This window comes from Leptosomus discolor, chromosome 8, assembly GCF_034619465.1.
Source record: "Leptosomus discolor isolate bLepDis1 chromosome 8, bLepDis1.hap2, whole genome shotgun sequence".
Taxonomy (NCBI): domain Eukaryota; kingdom Metazoa; phylum Chordata; class Aves; order Leptosomiformes; family Leptosomidae; genus Leptosomus; species Leptosomus discolor.
In genome coordinates, this window is record NC_141398.1 from 18,828,516 (window position 1) to 18,843,564 (window position 15,049).

The 15,049-nt window shown below is 38.4% G+C and overlaps 1 protein-coding gene across 1 annotated transcript in view; it reads left to right on the plus strand.

Annotated features, from left to right (window-relative positions):
- Positions 1-15,049, plus strand: part of TRIO (trio Rho guanine nucleotide exchange factor) — a 247,376-nt gene that overhangs the window by 180,571 nt on the left and 51,756 nt on the right. The gene's annotated exons all lie outside the window — the stretch shown is intronic.

Consider the following 15,049-nt stretch of genomic DNA (forward strand, 5'->3'; position numbering starts at 1 on the left):
TGCTGTTTTGGTTTCTAGGTTTTAATTAGATAAAACAGAATGCTTTTAGCAACCTGCAGCCACGCTGTCTGTTCCAAAAGAAGCAGTTTGCAATTCTCAGTGTTAAGTGAAAAGGTGGCTGAAGACAGGGAAGAGATTGAAGCAAATTACATCTTGGTGAACAGAGTTATGTATCATGTTAGATCAAGCTGCGATGATAGGAAAATCTGTATCTGTCGTGTGCTGAAAGGGGGGAGGGAAAAAAATCTCCAGCATGCATTGTCAATGGTTCCTGAGAAACCCTGCAGTAAGAAGTCATGACAACATCAGGTTCAGCAATGGAAAAGGTAAATACACGCATCCATATGCCCTGGTACAGGAATTGATTATTTGGACTTCTGTATTTTACTTAACTGAGTTTTCCAGAGTAGCAGTGGCACACTCATCCCTTTTTCCCAGAGCAGCTCTGAAATCTTACTTTGTTTTTTCAGATGCATGAAAGAATGTGGCCCTGAAGGGTGCAAAAAAAATCTGATAACTTTTTGAAACTTTTTAAGGTTTTTGTGTGCTTTAGTCTTTTGGCTCTGTAAACTCCCCAGGCTCACAGAGTAGTTTGTATTAGAGAAAATGCTTGCTTGCTTCATTTGAAACTACTTGAGTTTGCAGCCTTTGAATAGAAAGCAATGTGAATTTAAAAAAAATTTTGGGGGGGAAAAGATGCATTTCAAAAAGGTCATTACTGCAAGTAACAAGATTAGCAGGAAAGTGGTGTTGGGGAAAACTTGTTTTCCAAAACACAAAATTCTGGTTTTGGAGAGTTTTACATAAATATAACCACAAATTTTTCAATTATTCAGTCCATCCCAGCTATCAAATTACAATTTTTCCTAGTTGTTTCAGACACCGTGTAAATATGCTTGGCTAAAAGAGGGGAGAGTTTGTGTTTCTTACATTAGGAGCATGCACAGCAGGAACTTCCTGAATGCAGGGTGAAGGGGGGGGATGTCTGAAGGTCTGAGCTCTGTATGGTTGGAATGCTTTTTCATCCCCTTGTGTCCTGTAACAATTTCGATAAAGAAAGTTTGCAGTTGTTCTGATAATAAAATTGGAAAATGTAGTTAGGCAGAGTTAGGTATCTCTGAAACATTTCTTCCTTTGACTAGGGGGTGAAATCATAGAAATGTCAACAGGGTTTGTTTTTTTTTTTAACAACACTCATAGAATTGATAAATCAAATTTCCTTTGCAGCTAAGGGACTTCACCTTTGAATGCAGAGAATTATATTAGGAGAGGTAGATTGTACTGGACCATATCTGTAATATGAAGAACACTGAGCCTGTCAGACTTCTGAGGGAGAGATAGAGCTGGTTTTGTCTTTGAAAGGTTACTTTTATTAATCAAACCAGTGGACATAACCTGTATTGCTTTTTTTCCTTTAGTGTTTTTTGGGGGAAAATGGGGCAGAGTATTGTAAAGTTACTTTAGTTTCTGTTCAACATGTTGCTTTGAAATAAAGAGCATTAATTTATTATATTGATCATGGAGACTGAAGAAGAGGAGGCCATTGCTAGAATAAGCATGACTTGCAGGGTTGAATGCAGCCTCAGAAGTGACTTTTGTTCCTGCCTCTGCCACAGGCTTCCTGTGGGATGTTATGGCGTGCCATCTAAACTCCAGTTGATAAGAAGCAGCTGCTGATTGTTTATTCCCACATTGCTGGTTGTCAGGCTTTAGGAGCTGGATGTTTGATTTGTAAAGTTTCCTGTGCATGTGACTGTGACTTGACTGAAGTCAGTGTGAACTGTCTTGAACATAATGTTAAATAATCTGGGGTGGGGAAAAAAAAAAAGGGGGGGGTCAAAAAACCAAACAGCTTTAGACTGGGTACTTGTAACCACTGGATACATTTGACTTCAGTCTCTACCTCAACTTCCTTTTGCTTGAAAGAGGTTGATGGTGTTGATTTCACAAAGGGATTACAAAAATTAAGACGAACTAGTGGAGTGCTTTGATTTTATTTTTCCCCACAGAGTGAAAAGTACCTCAGACAATCCCACAATGCAATTATTCATTCTCAAGTGCTGCATTTGATTAAGATCTTTAAATAAGGCATTGGGGAATATGCTAATCAGAAGAATGGAAAAACAATTAGATTATCTTCTCAGAATTGTTCACTGTGGGCATTGATTAAGGCATGAATTCCTAAAAAAAAAAACCAAAAAAAACCACCAAAACAACAACAACAAAAAGAACCCCAAAACCAAACCATTACACCTATAACAAAGAACCAAGTGAATGACTTTACATATTTTTAAGGCAGTCCATGTACTTGGGTGGACAACTTTTAAATGTTCTATTTCCTAGATTTCTGGTGTTTGATTCTGCAACTTCAGTCTTTTTAATACATATTTTTTCTTTTTTCCTTGTTTTTTTCTTTTTTTTTTTTTTGACCAGCAAAGCTTTCAGAGTTTTTGAATGATTCAACAAATTAGGATATTGCCCTCTGGAGTTTTAAGGTCTGAAAAGACAGGTTATATGTCAGGCTTGTAGTGTGAGCATCAGGTCTGAGTAATTCTGTACGGTTCATGGGCTAAGCCATGTGCAGCAGACAGGAGTCTTGAATTTGTGCATGCCTGGCATCACAGGCTGTTGTGAGAGGCTCAGGGAAAGAGAGTGTTTATGTAATTCTGAAGGAATAAGGGAGGCGATCACCATCAGAAGTGGTGGGGGCAGCTGCTTGGATGTTGAGTGGTTAGCCTATACAAATGGCCTGTTGAAGCGAAGAGTTTCGCACTCCTTTCAGTATCTATGGACCTTACAATTTTGATATTTTCAACAGTGTTTCAGTACTGTTTGCCAACTAAACAAGCTGGAAAGCCACGGAATATCAAAGTTTTGAAATGGCAAACCTCTTCTAATTTACAGCTTGTTCTTAAGTTGTGTAAAACCACTTTTCATCACTAAGCACAGAAATGCTGGGTGATATTTAATGCCTTAAATAATCTGAAATCGTTATCTGAAGTAGGGTAATATGAAGGATTATTAAAACAGCAAGTATGTTCAGTGCAGCCTAGTTCTGACAGCTGATCTTGGTCATTCCTTGTCTTTCTACATACTATCTGTCAGCCATGAAAGGTAACGTTTTATTCTCATGTTAGACAGCCTTGAAAATAACCTCAATCACTTGCCTCTAAGGTCTGTACTTTAAATATCTAATCAGTATCAATGGGTAAAGAAAAAGCATTTACAGTGTCTTCTTTATAGTAATTAAGATAACAAACATTTTATTAAGAGTATGGGGAAAGCATTACACAGAAGAAAGACATTCACTAGGTGGATAGTCATATAAGGGGAGGGTTGATTGCAGGTTCCAGACCGCTGGCTTGCTCTGCTGGATATCAAATCTATTTTTGTAAGTTATTTGGGTCACTTAATCAATTTGACATGCAGTTTACAGATGAGTACATTTTTAAAAATTTAAATCCCTTTTATAATGGAGGAAAAAAGAAAAACAAGTGGGTAGTGAAGAGGTTGAATAACAGTTGGTGCACTCTACAAAAAATAAATTACTGGCTTTGGAAGAACATGTTTTTCACAAGTAATACATAAGGCAACAATTTTTTTTTGCAGTGATACCCCACATGTTATTGGGCATGGGGGAGAAAGAATGTTCCTGTTTATTTGATGCTTCTCTCTCTTTTTTTTTTTTAAGGTTTTATTTTCATTCTGTGGTACATCTTTTTATATGTGCAGTTCTCTTTCCTTTGCTTGCAGGGCATTTACACAGCCGCAGAGCTTTGGGTAAAGGGCAGGGGACAGGATTCACTATAATGAAATTGAACTTGTAAGCTCAGAAAAATTGGTGGGTATTTAAAATTGTTTGTGAATATCTTGCCTAATTAGATCAGAAGTTCAGTGGCTTTTCCAACTTAGGAGTACTTCTGAAGTCTGAAGAATTTGTGATAGTCCATGATATCTCTTCTGTAGATGCTGCTGTTTAGAGACAAAGGCTATAAGCCTTTGCTCATGAGGCTTGCATTTACATGTCTCTTTTAAGTTACGGGGGTTTTTTGGGACCATGTCCAAGTGCGAATTCTTGTTACTATCTGTTTGGTTCAAAACTTGGCCACAGTATTGGTTTGTTCAGATCTGAAAGGCAGATGATATCTTAGTAACACGGTGACATACCACGCACCACTACAATGCTGAATACTGGCTTTTAATTTTACTGTCAGGATACTGTCCTGACTGGTGTCATAAACAGAAAAACATTATTTCAGCAGTCTTCCTTTTTTTTTTCCAACTATTATATCTCTGAAGAGTCTACTGTAAGAAGGAGGATCAAATGGCTGGTGCTTTCCAAGACAAATGTTGGCAAATCTGTTTAAAAAGCTCTGTGGTAAGCCCTTTTCTACATCTGCAAGATGGGAAGGAGTGGTGTAGGGCAGGTGTTGCAGGTGACAGAGCTCTTCCTGAATTGGTATGGGGACCTCGTATTCAGCAATTAAGAAAAAGAAAAGTTGCATGGGTGATCTAGAGAAATGTCCTCTATTTTTTGAGGCCACAGAATGGGGCAAAACAGTCTTGAATTTGTTACGTTAAGTAAACTTGCTCTTGCACAACTGGAGACCACCTACTCAGAATATTAATTTTAGATGGAAGGGGAAGGGGAGAGAGTAAAGGTAAAATGTATTACATATAATCAAGAGCTTTAAAAGTTGTGACTGAGAAATTGTTTCCATGTTGAGTCCAAATACTTTTATGTAGGAAGAGGAAGCTCTGGATAACAGCAGCAGAATTTGATCCAGTAAGATGGGAATCTAGTTTGAATAGTTGAAGGACTTCTTGTTTGTAGTGGAAGAAAAGAAGGGTGACTTGGGCAGCAATTGTTTGCTTGCAAGCAGAGGGAGGCTGTAGCAGGGGAGGGTTTGCTGTTTTGAGACTGCAAGCAAGCAAATCACAGGCTCCGTATGAGGAAAAAGGATCTCCACCCGTGGCTCAGAGCCAAAGTGCTGCCTGTGTGACTGTCTGACAGGGTTTGCAGCTGCAGGAAATGAGTTACAGCCCAGGTCAGCAGGGAAAGTAACCCCTAACAATGAGTACGGTGCTTGCTGTGCCTTGGGGCCACGTGGCAAAAGGTGGGGGCTGTAGTTTCCAGGGCACCACACAGAAAGGGATCTGCTGCTGCTACACAGCCAGATGCAATTGCACGCAGGAGGTGCTATAGAGGGCTATGTTCGGGTTGTACAAGACACTAAATGTTAATCTAAAAATTCTGTTTCTTGATGAATCAATCGCCTCTTCATTAAATTTCCTAATAACAGGCTGCCCATCCAAATAACAAACTGATACAAAGCCTTATGAGGAGCTCACAGGAGGCAAAGTGGAGCAGTCAGTTGGATTTCACACTTGTTGGTCTAAATTAGCAAAAATTGTAAAAGCTGTGCTGCAGTGTCTGTTCAACTTATCAGGCAGACTTGAGCTTGAACAGAGGTGCAGGCATTTTAATAGCTGAAGTTCAACTTCACAATTACCAGTTCTTTTAAAGCCTAGTAAATCATAAATTTCCATGTAATCACAAATATTTTGCCAAAAATCATTACTAGTCTAATAGTGGCAAAGAAAGATAGTTTGAATTCAGGTTTTGTGGGTATGTGTGGCTTTTCAAACATGTTCTCATGCTTTAGTCCAGGTAAACAAAATAGCTGCAGTATAAAGTGAAACAACAATTCTCTATCCTGACTTTCCCACCTTGTGGTTTTATTTGAGTTCATAGTTAAAAATGTGATTTGAGCATAAGTAAATTTAAATAAAATGTCAGCAATTGACTGTGGTCCATGAGTTCGTAATTTGCATTGAGCTTTATAACCAAACTATATCAGATGGTCAGAGTTAATAGCCAAATTCTAGTTCAGCCTTGAATAAACAGTAAAGTCTGTATGAATTAGTTCCTTGTGCGGTCCTAAACTAGGTAAGATCAAATGGATCTCACAATTTGAATTTCTGGAAGAGTTCTCTACGTTATTCATAGGTGCTCTGAAACACCATAGGATTGATTTCTGCATAAAGCTGCCTTTAACTCCTGCGCTATTCTTTTATCATAACCCAGCCCAGGAAGACCTATCAGATATATCTGTATTTCCCATGGTGACTCTGTTTGTGGGAATAAGCATATAGTTAATTTATCTCTGGACTTTTTGTTCATAGGTAATGAAAGCTTTTTGCCCTGCTTGGGAGCTCAGTATTATAGCTGAGAAGAAGACTTTTTATAATACTGGCTCGAATGTACTTTTGGTCCCAGATAGCTGCCAAATATATTTCTCTTATATATTGTATTTGGAAAGGAAATCAGTGCGTTTAAAAAAAAAAAAAAAAAAAAAGTCTTTCCTTCAGAACAGATGTATTTGCACAGCTGATTTTTGGGAGGTAAAAGGTGGATATAAACCAGCAGTTCTGAGGGCTTTAGATTTCCCAAGAGAGTTGTTATTTTGCTTGCAATTAGCCTTTCTCTGACAGCAGTTTCTTTTTCTAACCAAGGTATTGAAGTAGAACAGAGTACAAACTAAAACCATATCCTGCAAATGTTGTTCGTATGTTACAATTGAAGAAAAACATCCTGGGGTGGTGTTTATTTTCCTTAACTGTCCCTCTTCAGGTGCAACAAACTGTTGAAAAAGTCACTTCAGTGTTGAGAATCACTTCTTGAGGGTGTCTGTTACCCATATTTTGCTTTGGATTAAGTAAATCTTCAGAGCTGGTGCTCCAAAGAGCACCTGAGAGCAACCCAAAAGATTTGTCTTCTATTTCAATAGGTAGCTTGGCAGGGTGGTGAGGGACAGGGATGGTGAGGCTAGGGACACCTGTTTAGGCAGGAGAGTGCTCTTAGAGACACGGAGTTGTCATAGCTGTGTGGTAACTGCCTTGTTCGTGACAGATGACAAGGAGCTGTTGGTGTATATTTTTCTGCAGTTGGGGTGACTGTTCATTTCCAAGGACGATCTGGGTAATTTTACCTTATGCATTTTCCTTCTGTCACAGAACTGTCTATTACTGACAATATCCGTAAGGTCTTCTCTTCTTTTTCTGACTCTAGTTTTCTGGCACTTCTGCTGCTGTGTCTCATATTCTTAAGCTTGGTACTGGGAGGAGTATTTATGTGTTTTGTGTTTAGTGGAGAGGAGAGAATTGTTGAGGAGCAGGCTAGAGCCTATGTTCTTGTGCACCTTTCAGGACATCATCACATTATATCACATCATCTGTTGTCATCACTGCCTGCAGCTGGAATTAGCGGTATTTAGTGTTCCACTGACTTCCTCCAATTCTGTTTTTGTGAGGAGACTGCTGAAAGTCCGTGTATCATTGACTTCATTTCACTTTTCCTGCCATCAAACAGTAAAATGCTAGTCTGTTATGCATGCTAAACCAGAAACGTTGCATCACTTTTAATACAACTCTAACAGAAGCTTTTAAGCAGATGTCTTTGCTGTCTCTTAAGTTGTTGGCATTGGTTTCAAATCACTGCTTCATTATGCAATGTTTTGCTACTATTTTGAGTGCCTATTCACTGGTACAGGTATAGTTTCAATTTAGGATAGGCTTGTGTTTTCTCCTAGCTTTGAGTTGAGTACAAAATAGCAAGATATTTTTCTCTATCTGGGACAGCTACTGAACTGAAATTCATCATTCTCTGACATGGAAGTTACACAAATAAGTGATGGAATTCTTAGAGCAAACTGTGTAAAAGAGGTTGGCCAAAGCCCCAAGTAATCTGGTCTGGTCTCATAACTGACCCATCCTTCTGAGCAGAAGGTTGGACTATATGGATTTTTGAGACCCCTCTCAGCTTCAGTTATCCTGTGATACTACTCTAAAAGTTAGAATTGCAAGCGTGGATGTTATAAGTGTTTCCTGGAGTCTTGGACTTCCCTTACTGTCTGTGGGGATATCAGAAATGCTTAAGATTTTGCCCCAAAATATATTAATTCCATGTGAAAAATGGAATGGAATTGTGAAAAGTATTTCTGATCATGAACAGCGCTATTCTTGTTGCACCGTGCTGGGTGTGATCATAGCTTTATTAGGCATATGTTCATTTGTTAATATAAGCTTTAAAGTATCAGTGATATGGAGATTCCTTAAAAACAGAGTCTAGGGAAGTGCAGCTGCATCTAAGAACCTACAAATATTCTGAAGGAAGGAAAGCTGCTAGGGAAGCCACCCAGAAAGGGGGACCAGTAAAGCAGTATGTTCATCTCTTGCTTTCTACAGAAAAGCTTAAGGGACATGGAAGTAAACGGGGTCACCAAGGTCTAAGTTCAAGCTGTTGCTCTTCCTCTTACAATAGGAGGTGATTCTTAGAAATGTTATACGTGGGGAATTTCTAGTGAGGAAAAAGATCCTGAAAGAGAATGAGAAAGAAAGCAGGGCTTGCTAGCAGAAAAGTAGATTAAGTGAAAGGGTTTATTAGAAGAAACAAGAAAAACCCAGAAGACTGAAGACTGGTTGAATGGATTGAAGTATGCTTTAGGCAGTATTAAACAGAAAAGCTTGATTGGTGAAAACCACCAAATTGTTAACCACATATCTTAAAATTTTTATGTCAGTAGCTAATCTGTGTTAGAGAGTCTATTTATCATGGCCTGACTTGGTCATTGGTCCATCCTAGCGTGGTTTTTGCTAACTTTTCTCATTGCCTCAGGGTTGACAAAATACATGCACTCTAAATACTGGTTGATTTGGTAGAACAGGCTTAGGTGTGTTCATCCTTTCATCCTAAAGATGTAGCAGGACTAAATGCAATCGTACCAGAATCGGTTTGGAAACCACTGACTTTCTGGTTACAGGCCCAGAGTAACATCTAAAGAGAAGGTGCTTACAGATGGTACCCTGGAGGTACGTGCTGTGTTCTCTTTGTGCCTTGGTTGCTTGCTTAAGTGAAAGGCCAAGCTGTGGGATCCAGTGCTTGCTCACATCATCTTCATAAGACTATGCTGAGATTAATAGCAGTAGTATTTTGCTATCTTCTTTTGCTGTTTCTGGAATAACAAAGCCTTACTCTGTTATTGAAGTTGTTGGGGTGATGACAAGCATTTACATTTCTGTAACAATTTTTATTTGAAAATAAGTTTTTTGTCTATTTTGACAGTCTCATCTTTCACGTAGAAGCATTGTATTATTTTTATAAAGCAAAATGCCATTCTAAATTGCAGAAGGAAATAGCACTGTTTTGTCTGAGCTTTTGAAAGACAGGATTGCCTTTTGAAGAAGTTTAAGTTCTTAAGAATACTAACCTCCTATTTTTGTCAGCAAGAGGCGTGCGTATTAGGATATAGAGTTTGTTTAGGTCTTTTTGAGTGCTTCAGGAAGGTAACGTTATTACCAGTCTAAAACTTCAACCATGACAGCATGCTTTGTTCAGGAGGAACTAACTGGGGAAAGACAATGTGCAAAAATTCTGTGTCAATTAAAAAAATTTTCTTGCATCTAAATTTTAGTTGCTGTCCTAAAGGAGAATCATTGTCTTAACTGAGTGTAGTTACTTTCTGAAGTATCTAAAACATATCTAAAAATAGCCACTGTAATTCTGCATTTTCACAGTTCTAGTAAGTGGTGATGATGTAATTTGTAGGAAGTATACCCTTGTCAATTTTGTGAACTGTGTGACCATGTTAACTTTTTTGGTTCAGAGCTAACTTTCTTTTAAATGGATGTAAAACATATACTGTGTTACCCAAACGGAAGTGTCTTATCTGTTTCAGGGCTGGATGAATCTACATTTAAAACTCAGAGTAGATACAAAAAATGTTAATTACAATGTAGAAACACTCACATTTGCGGAATTGTTTGGCAGTAAATTTTTCCTGGTGTTTCTGAGTTTTAACCCCTGTCCATTCTGCTCCCTTCTTTCTCTTCTCCCTGTGGAAAAGCTAGCCTCCAAATATACTTAACTCTGTTTAGTAACAAATCTGTGTTTATAATTTACAAAAATGCAGCATGTGAAATCCAGGCTCAGAGAGAGACAGAAAATGCCCATTTCTGATTTTGCTTTCCTGTTAGGTGTAGGGCAGAGGAATTGCAGAGGTTGCCTAATTTTGCTTTAATCTAATAAAGGAAGATGTGAAGGTATGTAAGTTTTTTATGTTAAATGCTAATGTTTGAAATCCAGACGAGTGCCTTCAGTGCCCGTGTGCCTTTCCTGCTTCCAGAAGCAGCAGAGTGTTGGGTCATGGCAGGGCTCCAGCTGCCATACCTAGCAGTGCCGTGCAACTTAAGCTGGTCTGTTACATAGACATGACTTCTGGTAGGCAGTCCTGAGCAGAGACAAAAGGAGAAGTCTTGATGGTAGTAGCCCTTTGTAGCTAACCAAAATGTGTTTGTACAATTTGAACTTAGCAGAAGGGGAATAAGAAGTGTTTCAGTCAGTAATACCAACCAGCAAGTAGCCCACGCAGCAAATGCGCGTGTATGGAACTTCAGCATCAGTATTTCTTACAGGAAGTACATGTCCAGATTTGAAAGCATTTCTTTTATTTTTAATGAGCTAGTTTGGTTACTAGAACTGTTCATTTTCCTTTTAAGTGACTTAAAAGAAATGAATTTAAAGTCAAGAACCTGATTCAATATTCTGAACGCTTATGGTGAATATATTCTTACCCTTTCCTTTTGTCTTTGCATGCATTTCCAGTTAAGATAGTTGGCTAAGAGATTTAGGTTAAAAAGAATCCCCACTCCTGTATGTTCAGTTATAACTGATTTGGAAAATCAAACTTTGTTTTGAACAGATTTTTTTTTTTTCCTGCCAACAGCCTGATTCCTTTTTTCTTTGGAGAGGGAAGGGAAGAGAAAGGGTGTTTCAAATATAGTTGAGGAGACTACATCAGAAAATTCAAAAGAAGAAAAAAAAAAAAAAAAAGGCATGATAAAGGGTAACTTGAATAATAAAATTATTGTAAAAAAAATAGTGTTTCTTTAATATGTCTCGTTATGACAGCAAGTATTTCTCGCTTGGAACAATTTTTGTGTTTTCTCCAATGTAGAGATGAGGCATGGCATATTTCGTCTCCCCTCCCACCCCTCGCTAAGTCGTGAATGTATGTGGAACAACATTCCTTACACTCATCCAAAAGACTTTGTTTGAATTATCTGAAGCTGGTTTGTTGTGGTTTTGCTGACAGTGGCTGGGATCCTTCAAGCTGATTTGGCATGCTGCAGTGGTGACTGTGTTGAGGAGTCAGAATTTTCTCAAAGCTTTTCCAGATAAACAGAAGACCAGGGACACTGAACATCTCATCATTTCTTTGAAAGACCTCTTCATTCTTGGGAGTGGTATACTGGCTCCAATTCCTTGGCTACAGCACAAACAGAATTAAAATCTCAAGAAAATAGTAGCCAAACTATTAAGATGGGAGAGAGTGTACAATGTCATCTGCTTTTTGATATTCTTTCTTGCTGTAGGCATGAGCAACAGCTAGGGCATGTTCTGGAAAGCTGGAGACAGGAAGGACTTGTTTAGATCCTGGCCTTCGTGACTGAATAGTTGGATAAATGTTTCATTTCCCAATATTTTTAATTAAAGCCTGAGTACTTCAGTGTCTTGGTATCAGTTGCTCTTGACAAATGCTTTACCCAAGATGTAGAAGGGAAAGCTATTAATCACCCAGCTGAAAATATCTCTTTACCCTCAATCAGAAAATACTTCTCCCAGGTTTCCCAGCTAATTAGATAGCCTGCATGTTTTCTTACAGGTTGTTGTTGGTTGGTTTTGGGTTTGTTCTTTTTCTGTTTGTTTGTTTTGTTTTGTTTTGTTTTGTTTTTGGATTGAAACATGCCAGTATTTTGAAAGGAGTTCTTGGAAATCTCAAGTTAAGGATGTTCACACAATTCATTGCAAAATACAATTTCTGACTGATTCAATTTAAAGTATTTCTGGCGGCTGGTAGTAAAGAACAGGAAACGGCGTGCTGAATGTAAGTCCAAAGAGCCACTGTTGTAATGATTCTGCTCCTTGCAGACCGGCAGTGTTATCTGTGAGACTGAGGAGCAGCGAGCCTATTTTTTGGGAACAGGATGATCTTTGTTTGTGGGGCTGAAGAAACCAGATCCTAGTGGCGCAGCTGTGCTCCAAGCAGTTAAACTGTGGACACATTGTATGCTGAGGAAAAGGCAGTTAGGCTCCTTTCAGAATTTTAATCCTAGTGTGAGAGCTCACCTTTGAAGACTCAACCTCAGATATATTTAATGATTCATTTTTGCTGTTCTACAATTTCTTGGTTGTGTTAGAGTATTCTGCATGAGGCAGAGCCTCTGACTTGCCAAAGATAGGATTTGTATGCAAAGTCTGCCTGATTTATTTTTTATTTTTGTTAATGGGAAATGCATATTGTAAATAAAATTCCTTTTGGTTTGTGCAATGTTAATTTAGTTCAAGAATTTTAATAGTTATGGATTTAAGTCTAATGTTTGCTCCTAGGTCTAGGTGGTCTTTGGTCCTGCACAGTTTTGGAAAAGCCTGAATCTTTTCTCTCCCACATGCAGAAGCACAGCTCAGAATTGTGCACTTCTAAACCATGAAAGCATTTGTCTCATAGATCACTTCAAAATAGTTTTAAAATCATGACATTTAGATGCAGGCAGAACTGAATAAAGAATTCGCTCTCCTATTCATTTCAACTATCTTGTATACACTTCTTCACTTTTAAAATTCTTTTTTTAAGAATTTGTTTAAATAACTTTGTAGTACTGATTTAAGAATACATGAATTGCTTTTGTAAATGGCATGTCTGGAATACAAGGGGGGAAGATTCCAGAGAAGAAGATTTAATTTTGTTTGAGAACAACATTGAAACAACACTGAATTTTGAAACTGGGTTTTTTAATACTATAATTGTTTAAACTTTTTTCTTTTTTTCACAAAAGGTAGATACCAAGGAAAAAGGTTGGCTCTTTGGCTCCTTTTTCAGGCTCTGAACCAACTCAAAATAGGTGTTTAAAAATGAAATTTCTGGGTTTTATTAGCTTCCCTTTCTTGTTCTGCTTATTTTCTCCAAGATGGTGTAAAATGTAATGGGACCAAGGATTAGGTTGGAATGCTGTTTATCCTTGTTTTAATGTAAGCTGTTATTTATATTGCCATGCAAATATCTTGGAGTATGAGAAATGCAGTCAGTTTAACTCCAGTTGTCCCTTTAAACAAAACAAAGGATGAATGTTTCCATTCTTACATGCAAGACTAGTAATAGTACCCTCAGATGAGGTAGCACTTCCATGGGGAGGTTAACGCAGTGGCAAACGGTGATTGCAGATGCTGCAGTTAGGAGCTGGTACCCGTGAGAAGCTGAAGCTGTAGCAAGGTAATTTGCTGACTGTCAGTGGCAGGGACTGAGGAGCTGTTACTTCTGCGCTGGGGTGAGCTGGCAAAATGTATACCCTAAGATGGTTTTGGCAGTCTGGCATTGTCCCTCAGTGAGCCTCGAGATTAATTGCAGAAAGTTGATCCCATTTCTTCGCCATAGTCATAGATACGGGTGTGTGATGCTTCATTTACATATATCATACAAAGTATGTGCTACCTTATCTGCTGAGGATGTACAGTGCTCTTCTAATTGGGTTTTTTTTAGTTTCTTTGCTTATTCACTGGGATGTAGTCTTTCTAACAATATGCTGTCTTAAAAGTGAGAGGGCTCTTTTGCCTGGAATTTTTAAATCTTTTTGAAGTAGCCATCAACAGAATTTTCATCTGGACACTTATTTTGTCACAGGTTTAAGTGACTGAGAAATGTCATAAATTGCTAGGGTCTGAAGGGCCTTTTATCAGTAGTTTGCTTTCAGAAATGAAGCTGATAACCCTACTTTTTTTAAAGGAAACAACATAAAATGTATAGCCAAGTGAACTCATTTCTGCTTTACACAGGTAAGGTGAAAAAAGGAATAGTTAGTTTTTACTTTTTAAAACAATACTATTTTAAATGCTGTCAAAAGGCATGGGTCAGTATGTGAGCTTTTTTCTTTGCTAATTTAATCAAAGTTTATTGTCCCATTGGGCTGGGGTCTACGAATATTTAAGCAGCGGATGAAGGGGGGAGCAGCTCAGTGCTGCTGTGCAATATGCCGTGCAATTCAACCTCTTCTGTGCTGAGCTTGTGTCTGTGCCCAGCTATGGTTTTGCCTAAAGCTCTTTCTCCACATAGACGTGATTGTTGGCTGCAGAATTAAGATTACCTGACTGGTTTCTTATTACTGAGGATGAGTACCTACAAAAACTTGCTGATGCAAGGAGCTGCAGGAAGAGCTGTCTAGCAGACAGGGAGAGCTAATGCGAGATGAGGCGCTGGAACACAGAAAACCTGATGGAGCTAAAGAACAAAGAGAGCTTTGTAGTAGAGCCTGAAGTAAACCATAGAAAGGCATTAATAGGCTGCTTGTTTGGTCTTAAAATTACGTATATTGATACAGGTCACTGTTTCAGATGGTAGTTGAGAATTGTGATACATCTTCAGAAGTTTACGTCTAATCTCAGATGATGGTGGTACTAAATAATGGTCCCAGCATGTTAAATTAAGAATTGTTGGGTTTATGATGTAGAAGTCCTCTCCCTTTTGCTTATACTTCAGTAGGAGAAGTTACGGGTCTGAGCTTTGGTCTTGGACCATAAGAAAGTTGTAGCTATTGGTTTCAGTTGATGCATTGAGATGTTTTTCAATCAAATTCTTACCTAATACCCACAGTCACTCTGCAGCACGTTCATGTGGAGTCTGCTGTCTCCACCCCAGTGTTGCTGTGGAGCAATTGCTTTTTACAACAATTGTGTACATTGAAGACAACTTCTTATCTGTGATCCTTTCTTCTTAACCATGTAACCTCTGAAATGTGCTTTAAGTAATGGTTCACATAGTTGTTCTCTCTCCCTCACCACCTTGATTTACTTGTCAGATTTGTCTTCTGAGAAGAGAAAGGGCCAAAGCAAAACCGAAAAGTAGTGGTGTTTGATTTGAGTAGGAACAGAACTTTTTGCAATAGCAAGCTGCAAATGATGTGGTTCACAGAGCATTTAAAGTATCTTCGTGCAAGTATT